This window comes from Salvelinus sp. IW2-2015, unplaced genomic scaffold, assembly GCF_002910315.2.
Source record: "Salvelinus sp. IW2-2015 unplaced genomic scaffold, ASM291031v2 Un_scaffold3455, whole genome shotgun sequence".
NCBI classification, from domain to species: Eukaryota; Metazoa; Chordata; class Actinopteri; order Salmoniformes; family Salmonidae; genus Salvelinus; species Salvelinus sp. IW2-2015.
Genome location: NW_019944735.1, coordinates 44,544 through 55,740, shown reverse-complemented (window position 1 = coordinate 55,740; position 11,197 = coordinate 44,544). Strand labels below are relative to the sequence as shown.

The following is an 11,197-nucleotide window of genomic DNA, read 5'->3' as shown; positions in this document are numbered from 1 at the left end:
TGGTATGTATTTATGTAGTTGGTATATCAGTTGGTATAACAGTTGGTATGTAGTTCTGTAGTTAGTGTCCTGCTACCAAACCCCAAGGTAGACACAACCACAAACTATGGAGGAATAAATGCCTTGCTTAGGGGCACAACGGCAGAAGGTGGTACCTAGAATATGACACCAGCAGCCTTACAGCTCATCTTTATTTACCTGGGCTGACATGCAAACCTTTTAATCGACCTCGGGACCTTCTGTTTTCTTTTGTCCTTTCTGAACAACTATCTATAGCCTGTTGATGGACTATTAAAGGGCTGATTTTTGTAACTGACGAAAAAAACAAAAGAGAATGTTTGTATAAACATGTTGAATCAACATGATTTAAAACTGATTGGATTTGCAAAAAGTCATCAATGCAAGGTAATTTCGTMTTTTTTCACCCAACTGTTAACCTAATACAATGACGTGGTGAAATAATTTGTTGATTTCACCTTGAATTCACATTAGTTGACAACTCAATTAAGTGTAAATAAAAACTATATGTTGAACTGACGTCTGTGCCCAGTGGGGTTTTATATCAATGTGTTATTTGGGCCGATTTAACCAGGACATTCCCAATTTCCCATGAAGTCCTTTATTATTACATCAACAGGTTATAGATCCAGATTCATGACTAGCCTAATGGCTGATGTCTGATCAATTCAATTTGATCAAATTAATTTCATCTCAGCATTATCATTTATGAAAATGCGTAAAAAGTTTTAAATCTGTAACCAACAAATCAATTCAACTTGGACCGGCTGTTGCATGTCTGTTGGCGTCTGAGTGGGAGCAAGCAGATCGGCCTTTTTCTGCACTCTTTTGTTCTTTTTCGCAGCTGGCACGTGTCTGGTCTGAAAGGACTGAATGGGGCAGTAATTAAATTAACAATGAACAACAATAACTCTGTTAATGATGTAGACAAACGGTTAGTGATACCAGTAGTTTGTTGTTAATGAAGTAGACAAATATTCATGATACCAGTAGCTTGTAGCCCGGATGTTATCTTGTTTCTGATGTCTGATGTTGTTCTCCCGTATGTAGCGTTGTTATTGTTAGTAATTGTATTGTGTTACTTTTCAATTTTTACTTTAGTTTATTTAGTAAATATTTTCTTAACTCTATTTCTTGAACTGCATTGTTGATTAAGGGCTTGTAAGTAAGCATTTCACTGTAAGGTCTACACCTGTTGTATTCGGCGCATGTGACAAATGCAATACAATTTTATTTTATTGTATTTTATTTGAATAAAGGGAGATCCCTGGTCTCCGGGATGACTTCAGAGCCCTCAGATACAGTACTGTGACAAGGCCGTGACCGGCTGGCTGCCCAGGCTTACTGGCAGCTCCTTATAACAACTGCATGATGGCGTTAAGGTTATGAGACTATAACTGAGGGGTAGCCTATGGGTGAGGGTGCTGGTGAAGGGTGAGGGTATGCTGCTAGTAGGGTTTGGAGTTTCAATAGGCCTAGCTAGCCTGGATGAGGGTCAGGAACCAAGACATATTTTCATGGTTTGGACTAAATCTAAGGCACTTTGATAACTAACGATTAATCTAGGCATACTGCATTGAGGGAGCGCGCTCATACTAAACTGTGTAGCCTTTGATTTGATTTCTTAATTCAAATAATAAAACATCCTAACTACAAATAAAAAGAAGAATCTTCACTACTAATGAGACATTTTTCTCTGTAGGCCTATGTGTTTATATTTGGTCTGTTGGTGTGTGTAAATAATGAATGGCTTATATCGTTACACTAGGCCTACATCCTAATATAAGAAACTCTGGCTGAACGGCTCTGGCCTTGCAGCAACAGGCTTCATTTAAATACTGAACACCTGTTTCCTGCTCCACTCCTAGCGCCCTGTGAAATTAATTTAGTGAAATTTGTAAATAAACCAAGCATTGCCTCTGAATGACCCCCCTCCCCTAACATCCCATCACTGGGCTTTGCAGGTCAGGCTAGGATGTTGTCATGGCGGGTTGTTATGTTGCGTTATAGCCAGGCTTTTTTCTTGGATGGTTGTTATGTAGCCTTAATTAAAGCCAGGCTGTTGTCATGGCGAGTTGTTATGTTGCCTAATAATAACTTACACTCTGACCAAGACTCTTACTTGGGCTGGCGCTACATGCGGTGCAAAGGTAGCCTAATGGACTCTTGTGGCCATATGAACCCGGTGTCTGACTTAGTTTACAACTTCGCCACATGGACATAACAGTCCACAGCACAACACAGTCCTTAACACACTGTTCAATACAACACATTAATATACAATCTATAGGCCTACAAAGGCGTTAATACATCGTTAAAAATAGCCTACCCTACAAATTATTCATTTAAAATCTATTTTTAAATCTGTATTATTTTTATTTGATTGTAATTGCTGTCTGTTTTTACATATTTCTAGCATAGTAATTCTACTTGTATGGTAGGCTTATTGTATGGTAATGTGTAGTTCCCGCCAGTGTTGATATTGTTGATAGACCACATTTTTTACCTATTGCTGATATCATTTTAACCTGATTTAACCATAAAAAATGTTTATGTTGAAATGTGGATTAATTTGTAGGCTACTGTCTCTGTCACCTGAATACAAATATGCCTGAATAAATACATTCAGCATAGTTAAATAAACTTGCCTAGTTAAATAAAACATGTAATAATAATAACACATACCCTAATCATGTGCAGCATTTCCAGACTTCCTTAATAACTTAACTTCCTGCTGGAAACTGAAACAACACAGTTTCAGTCTGAAACGTCAGTAGGCCCCTCCTATTTAGATATAAAGGGAAGAAGAGAGGAGAAAGGATGTCGAGATGAAACCATGTGCCATTCCTATTTTATAAATCTATTTAAATTGGTACAGATACAAGCAAGTTAACATATTGACAAAACTAAGGCTGCTCCAAAGCCTGCAAAAATATGGTTCAACTGTATGTTCAGCTCGGCCTATAGGCTTTTACCAAGTGTTTTCCACTAAACCGATCTATTTGATTAGTGGTCTGTAAATGTTTCGTTCACGTGAGGATTTCGATTAAATTCCAGTCCCAATGGAAGGAATTAATAGAGGTTTTAGCAACAAAACAACTCAAGAGTTGAAAGACAAGTTCATAATAGTGTCTCATCTCAGTGAGAACATTCAGCCGCTTTCACATTCAGCCGCGTCTTTATCACGCTCCAATAAAATTGGTGACATTTTCTTTCAAGTAATGTTGACCCATAAAATTAAAGTTCTTAAAATGTCACTTTAATGCCTAAAGTAAGGGTATTTAGTGTATTTATCACAAATAGTATAGGCTAGTATATTTATCAAAAAGAGTATAGGCTAGTATATTTATCATGAAGAGTAGAGACTAGTATATTTATCACGAAGAGTAGAGACTAGTATATGTATCATGAAGAGTAKAGRCTAGTATATTTATCATATAGTAGGCCTATAGGTTAGTATATATATCATTCAATGGTTGTAAATGTATTCATGTCAGACGGAATTGATCGCTTATGAGATGATTTACGGTTCAACCTCAATGGGATGTTGATAGGCATGGTTGGTTAACTGTATTAGCCGATAGATAACACTGTAATAGTTATTATAGTTTTACCTAGTAGTATAGTGTTATAGTAGTTTATTTTACAATAGCCGATATGTTATGAGTTGAGCCTGTATGTCGGACTGTTCATTTCTCTGCACCTGAGATTCTGAGAGTTGGAGCTCAAGTCTCTCCGAGCCTTGCGAAGCAGCAGATGGAGCCGGTCCAGGCTCGATCTCACTGCGCATCTGGCGCTGCGCTTCCCGCCCTGTCCGTGAGGCTGCTCCAGGAGCTAAGCCCTATTAGCACCGTCTACTACGCAACTGGTGCCTCGCGCACACACAGCGCGCTCTGCCGGGTGGAAAGCTTAATCCTCACATGCGACAACTGGCCTTCAATCGCGCGGAGGTTTSGTCAAGCCTCGAGGCAAAACAATMGAATTACTTAATTTGCTCATGGACATGAGGGCCTTGAGAACTTTATATTWAAAAAAAAAAAAACATTTATTAAACCTTGCATAATGTGTGCGTTTCATTATCTTGTTTTGTGGTTGTAAATTCTCATTTGATGATGATATATTTTAGAAGAGATGTAGAATAATATTGTTGAGATGAGAGAGTGTTGTGGTGGTTATTTAGTGATAGGCCTGAGACCTGCAGGAACAGATGGAGAAATAGTGTGTTAATTCAAGACTAAGAGTCAATAACGGCGTCTAACTGTCGGTCTGTCTGTAGCAGCGTCTGTGGTGACTGGTTATTATAATGACACAGTCTGCACTCTGCACATTAATATCACATCGTTACAGTTTAAACAATAACCGGTTGATTCAGTTAAACATTGATCAACATGTCCGTGTTCCTGTTGGGCAGCCGGTTTCGATAGTGGAGTGGGCGGATGGGTTTAGTGGTCTAGACGCTCCCGGAGTAATTGCGATAATTTGGGTTAAATAATTAGGCTTTAGGCTTTAAAACACTTTAAAAGCACCGTCCTGCCCTCACGTTGACTCACGTTCTGTTCTCCTCCCTCATCCCTCCCCTCCCTCTCCGTGTGTGTGTGTGTGTGTGTGTGTGTGTGTGTGTGTGTGTGTGTGTGTGTGTGTGGTGTGTGTGTGTGTGTGTGTGTGTGTGTGTGTGTGTGTGTGTGTGTGTGTGTGTGTGTGTGTGTGTGTGTGTGTGTGTGTGTGTGTGTGTGTGTGTGTGTGTGTGTGTGGGTGTGTGTGTGTGTGTGTATTGGTGTGTCTGAATGTGTTATATCTGACAGACTGCTGGAGTAGTTCAGTACTGAGGCCGACAGAGAGAGCTGCAGGGCCTGACCGGAAGCACAGCCTTCTTCTGTCGTTTCACATTTCTATTTTCCTCTCTACCCTCCGGAGCCGGCAGGCCCTTGCTCTCAATCTCTCTCTCTCTACCCGCCCGTTACCCGTCTAACCAGCTCAGGACCACCCTGTGGGCACGCGCCCAGGTGAGTGCGGGTGGTTCGGATCATCATACTGACCGCCGTGTCTCACGCTGATTTCCCGTTCCTGGTCAGTGTCGCCAGCTGACCTTCGTGCACGCYACGCCTGTCACACAATGGAGTCAGAGTCTTGTAGCGGTCTGCTCGAGGGCAAGATGGCAGAGGCAGAGGACACTTCCTCTCAGCGCGTGAGCACGGGTTGAAGCGGCTCGATCCAAACCGACAAAAGAGACTGAGTTTGTGTCGACGTTTCCCTCACGAGCTGCAACCCTATCGCCCTTCTGAATGAGCGGAAACACACAAACTTCTCCTGGTAATATCACAAAGCCTCAACAATTTACTGTGAAACGACATTTTTTTTGCCCATAAATGTACGTTATAAATGTCCACGATCCATTCACGACATAAAATAAAAGCAATGAGGTTCATTTCTCAAAGAAAATCCAGTGCTGTTAGCATAAATTATTCCCTGATTATTCTCATTATTTCTCTCCACGAAATGAACTTCCTCCCTGGTATACATACACTCATTGGATAGCCTATTTATAATTTCGATCGAAACAAAATATTGTCGCTTAATTCCAAATACATCTGGAGCAGACGTTACTGTTTAATATGGGGTCTATTTGATTTAAAAACAAGGATAATAAAATACTAGTAATAATAATAATAATAAAGGCAGTACATAAGTCTATAATAATATATAACAATGATATTAATTACACAACAATAACGATAATAATGAAAATAAAACAATAATAATAATAATAMTGGTAGTAGTAGTAATAATAATTTGCTTAATAGAGATTTGTTAACGGTGCACGGCAATCAAGTGCTCTGTTTGAAAAAACAAAATAGCCTTACATCAAATTACATTGAGTTCAATAGATGAGAAAAAAATATTCTAAAACGAAAATACATGTTTATTTAATAATGATAGCCTATATAAACGAGAGGGGATGTTTTGAAATCAACTTACATTTTTGTTGAAAATCCGATTCGTTTTGTAATAGCCTAGGTTTAAGCCATGTGGGTAAAACGAAGAAAGCAAACCGTCTGAAAATACAAACGAGCAAAAAGAAAATGTCCACAAAAATGGTAAAACATTTTGAAAGTGTCGGTTCCTTATTAGGGAAGATACAATATTTATTCCTTGTCTCCTGGGATGGAAGCAGCTAGCTCGTCTATTGTCCTCCATCCATTCCTCAGTGCTGATGCTTATTTTTCTAACTATATTATCAGGGGACCACCGACGACATCACAACAGAAATACCCTGCAAGTACAAAATCTGTGCGCCAGCCGGTGTGATGGTACAGAGGGAAAACGCTCGTGTTCCACCAGCTATCCGCGGCTCCGTGCAGGGACTTTTTCCACTTCTCTCGGTTTGGGGATTTTAACGGAAAGCATTTGTTCGATCAGGAGGGGAAGCTGGTTAGCGGAGCAACACCATGTCAGCCACGTTCCCCGGTTTGGTCCATGATGCCGAGGTATTTATTTATCATCACTCTTCATTATCAATAACATTTAGGAATATAATCTACCAGTTATAGTAACCACACCTGTTTGATACATGCATATTTAAATCGTTGTGATGCGTCTCCAGAAAGCAAAGCTTCCCTGGGTAATGGGAGAGGACTGGCTACGGGAAACTGGAGATATGTMTTTTATTTGTGTGAAGAGTGAGGGAATAAAATGAGGGAGGCAGATGAGGCTTGTGTGTGTAAACCGGTAACGGGTGTGATTAGAACATTTAGGGCGGAACACTGGTGGCTCACTCTACTTACCTGCCACCCAGCGCGCGTTCAGAGCTGAGACCCAAATAATAATAGAACAGCACGCGCTCTAAAACGCTGCACTGAAAATGACAGATACCGTGTACAACGCACACACACACACTGAGGGCTTGTGCTGCTGTGCGTACCCCTCCCAGGCTCATGGAATCACATTTTCTTCGTGTTTTTTTCTAAGAGCTTTGAGTGTTTGAGTTTGAGGTGTTAAAAGAGAGAGAGCGGTAAAGAGAGGGAGATGGTAAATGAAATGACACCGCTGATATTTTCCTTTATTCCTCTCAGATACGTCATGACGGGTCCAACAGTTACCGTCTGATGCAGCTAGGTTGCCTTGAGAGCGTCGCCAACTCCTCCGTGGCTTATAGCTCGTCCTCGCCGCTCACAGCCTACCCCGCGGCGGCTACAGAGTTCGCCTCGCCCTACTTCTCCACCAACCACCAGTACACCCCCCTGCACCACCAGTCCTTCCACTATGACTTCCAGCACTCCCACCCAGCCGTGGGCCCAGAGGCGTACGGCCTCAACTCTCTCCACTCCGGGCAGTACTACCAGCAGATTCACCATGCGACCCATGGAGACACAGACTTCATCAACCTGCACAGCGCCCGTGCACTTAAGTCCTCGTGCCTGGACGAGCAGCAGCGGCGCGAGCTGGGCTGCTTGGACGCATACCGGCGCCATGACCTGTCTTTGATGACGTCACACGGTGGGCAGTACGGCATGCACCACGACCAGAGGCTGCTGCCTGCAGCCGGTCTGGGGCTCCCTCCCCCCGGGGCGGATGACCTGCAGGTACCCCCTCTCCTCTTCTCTCTCCTCTCCTCCACTGTTGTCATCCTGATCAAACACCAACAATTCACCCAACATCCATACTGGCTATAGTGCACCACAAAGTTTAATTTCAGACCCTAAATACTAAACCCTAGGCCCTATTTCCTAAAGCCTAGCCACTATCTCCTAAACCCTAGCTCCTAACTCCTAAACCCTAACTCTTGTCACTCTCGGAGTCCGTCTCTCTGTCTGCCCCGTTCCAAACACAGAGACACGAGTGTATCTCTGCTCTCTCACGCGCTGCAGACCTCCAGTTATTCTGAGTAGGACGAGGAGGGTTCAGTCAAAATAACAGAATATTCCATGAATGAATGTGACATTAGGCTGATATTACATTAGATGGAGAAKAATTAAAAGATGAAGTAATCTAGAATACAATTGAATAGAATAAACTCTGCATTAAAACAGTTAATGTGAGAAATTCACTCCCATTATGCAGTCCACCCTCTATTTTACTCTAAATGCACGTGACCTATATTTTACATATTATTTTCGATGTAAAGAAATGGTGTGTGTGTGTCCGGCTGGCGAGGCGGTGAAAAGACGCTGGTTCTCTCTTCTCTTCTGAAAGCGGATTAAGGGATTGGAGTTCAGGGCACAATGGGCTGCTCGGGCACCGTAAAGCACCGTAGTTTATCCAATTACCGTTTTAATGTCAATCAACGTGTTCTTTATGCAGCGACATCTGAGCCGCGGCTCTGGTTAAACACACTGCTGCGCTGGACAGAACAACCTCCAGTTAAACACGGTGCACGAGACAGAAATATCTCGTTTAAAACACGTTGCATCATTCCTTTATCCCATTATTCCTTTCTCAATTTTACAACCAAACTGGTAAAATACCAGAAGTAATTCAACTTACTAAGATACCAGAAGTATTCAACTGCTAGGATACCAGAAGTAATTCAACTGCCTAGGATACCAGAAGTAATTCAACTGGCTAGGATACAAGAAGTAATTCAACTTGCTAGGAATACCAGAAGTAATTCAACTGCTAGGATACCAGAAGTAATTCAACTGCTAGGATACCAGAAGTAATTCAACTGCTAGGATACCAGAAGTAATTCAACTGCTAAGATATCAGAAACAATTAAACTTGTAGGGTACCAGAAGTAATTCAAGTAATTCAATAGGTAGAATACCTGAAGAAATTAATCTGCTAGACCTAGATATATATTTACTTGACTAATAGTACTAATATAGGGATATTTGCTAACTACTTGTTTGTGGTATTAATATAGGATAATAACTAGTTATTTAATAATATGTATATAGGGCTATATRATAACTTGTTGAATAGTAATTTTAATATAGGGCTATATGATAACTTGTTGAATAGTAATTTTAATATAGGGCTATATGATAACTTGTTGAATAATAATTTTAATAGCGTAGCATAGTAAAATAGTCTGCTGAGAAGATCTGTAATAATAATAATAATGATAATAATAATCACAATAATAACAAAACCATAATAACAATAATAACAACAACAACTATAATAATAACCATAATAAGAACAATAATAATAATAATAAGGAAGGTATTCTAGATCCAACAGCCTACCATATCTTTCTTTCTGTTGTGAATGTTCTCTTATTKAGGCTATTATGATGGTGATGAGGATAAAAGTTATTATTATTCTGATTATTCAGATTCTGATTATTATTATAGATACTCAGAATCTTTTTTTTATTTAGATGTTAATATCTTTCAATATGTCACCATCATTACCACTTTCATTATGTAGATTGTTATCAGACCTTTGAGTGGCGTGTTGATAAGAAGGGTAGCCACACACACACTAACACACACAAATGCACAAACACGAGCGAGCTTCGACCTTCTTTAGAAAATAAAGGCACGTGAACCTGAGTAGAACAGATGCAGTCTGTCTCGTGCAGCACATCGCATTTTTGAGCGCCTAAAGAGATTTCCATGCTCAACAAAAGAGCTGCCACACCTTTCCCCCGTCAGGCTCCCTAACTCTTTCTCCTGTTAGACACTTAATGTATGCGAGACCTCTGCGTTTTGTATATTGATTTTATAATCACTTTAGCTTCGGAGTAAAAATGTTCTATACAGCCTAGTTTGTTAAAAAGACTTACACGGCCTCTTCCGTGTGGAGCGAGAAAGACAGCCGAGTGTTTATTTTAATCAGGGTTGTGTCTGCACCCCAGCCGCTCGCGGTTCACACCGGGGATTAACGGGGTTCTTCTCAATAACAGCTCATGTTCCTCAGTCGTTCGGATGACATCACTGATATCACCATGTGTAACAGGTTCCACATCTGTGATTAGGATCGGTTATAAGCGGTAACAACAGGTAGGCGCAGGTGCCAAAACACACACACGCACACACACACACACAACTGTGGGCTGGGCTGAGCGTTCTCGTCCATCCTGAGGTTGACGCACTGCGCCAAGCTCGTGTGTGTGTGTTTCTTGATTCTGATTCTTGATTGTTTATCACCGGACCCTGTATTATTATTATTATTATTATTAATATGACGCTGTTTCAGGGTTCCGTGGAGGCGCAGTGCGGGCTTGTGCTCAATGGCCAAGGCGGCATCATCCGAAGAGGTAAGACACACCTTACACACACACCTTAAAACCCACATTAACATGAATACCCATCTCCTTCCCTGTCTGGTCAAATTAATTATCGAAAATACAAGATGGAAGCATTATCTAAATCAAGGGAAAATATATTTTTGTTGAACTAGACAATTTTATGACACACCACTGTACTATTTTCATTTTTCTCTCAGTTTGCGTTTAAAATGATTACATTAGGATGTCACGTCAATCCAGAGAATTCTACTACTATGCCTCAAGCTGTAATGTCGGCTTTAATTGACGCTATCAGTGCACCTTCCATCATTCTCCTAACCAACTCTATTATCATTGTAGAATAGAGTGCGTAATTCTTTCTCTCAGATCTGTCATTCTCCTAACCAACTCTATTATCAAAATTAACAATGAAAAGAAGAAACCCAAATCAATATGGCTTAACAATGATAAAAATGACAACAACAATAATAATAATAATAACAGGAAYAATAATAATACATATAACAATAAGTTACAGTAAGGGTTATAAAAACAGAAATAATAGGTTAGAATTACTATTGCAATAACAGTAATAATAGTAACAATAATAACAGTAATATTAGTAACAATAGTAACAATAATAACAGTAATAATAATAACAATAATAACAGTAATAATAGTAACGATAACAATAGTAACAATAATAACAGTAATATTAGTAACAATAGTAACAGTAATATTAGTAACAATAATAACAGTAATATTAGTAACAGTAGTAACAATAATAACAGTAATATTAGTAACAATAGTAACAGCAACAATAGTAACAATAATAACAGTAACAACAATAACCGTAATAATAATAGTTATAATAACAGTAATTCTAGTAATAATAACAGCAATAATAACAGTAATACTAACAGTAATAATAATAGTAATAATAACAGTAATAATAACAGTTATAGTAATCATAATAATAATAGTTATAATAACAGTAATAATAACAGT

The 11,197-nt window shown here is 39.8% G+C and overlaps 1 pseudogene; it reads left to right on the top strand.

Annotated features, from left to right (window-relative positions):
• The first annotated feature begins 4,783 nt into the window (after positions 1 to 4,783).
• Positions 4,784 to 11,197, top strand: part of LOC112075897 (transcription factor AP-2-delta-like) — a 45,676-nt pseudogene continuing 39,262 nt past the window's right edge.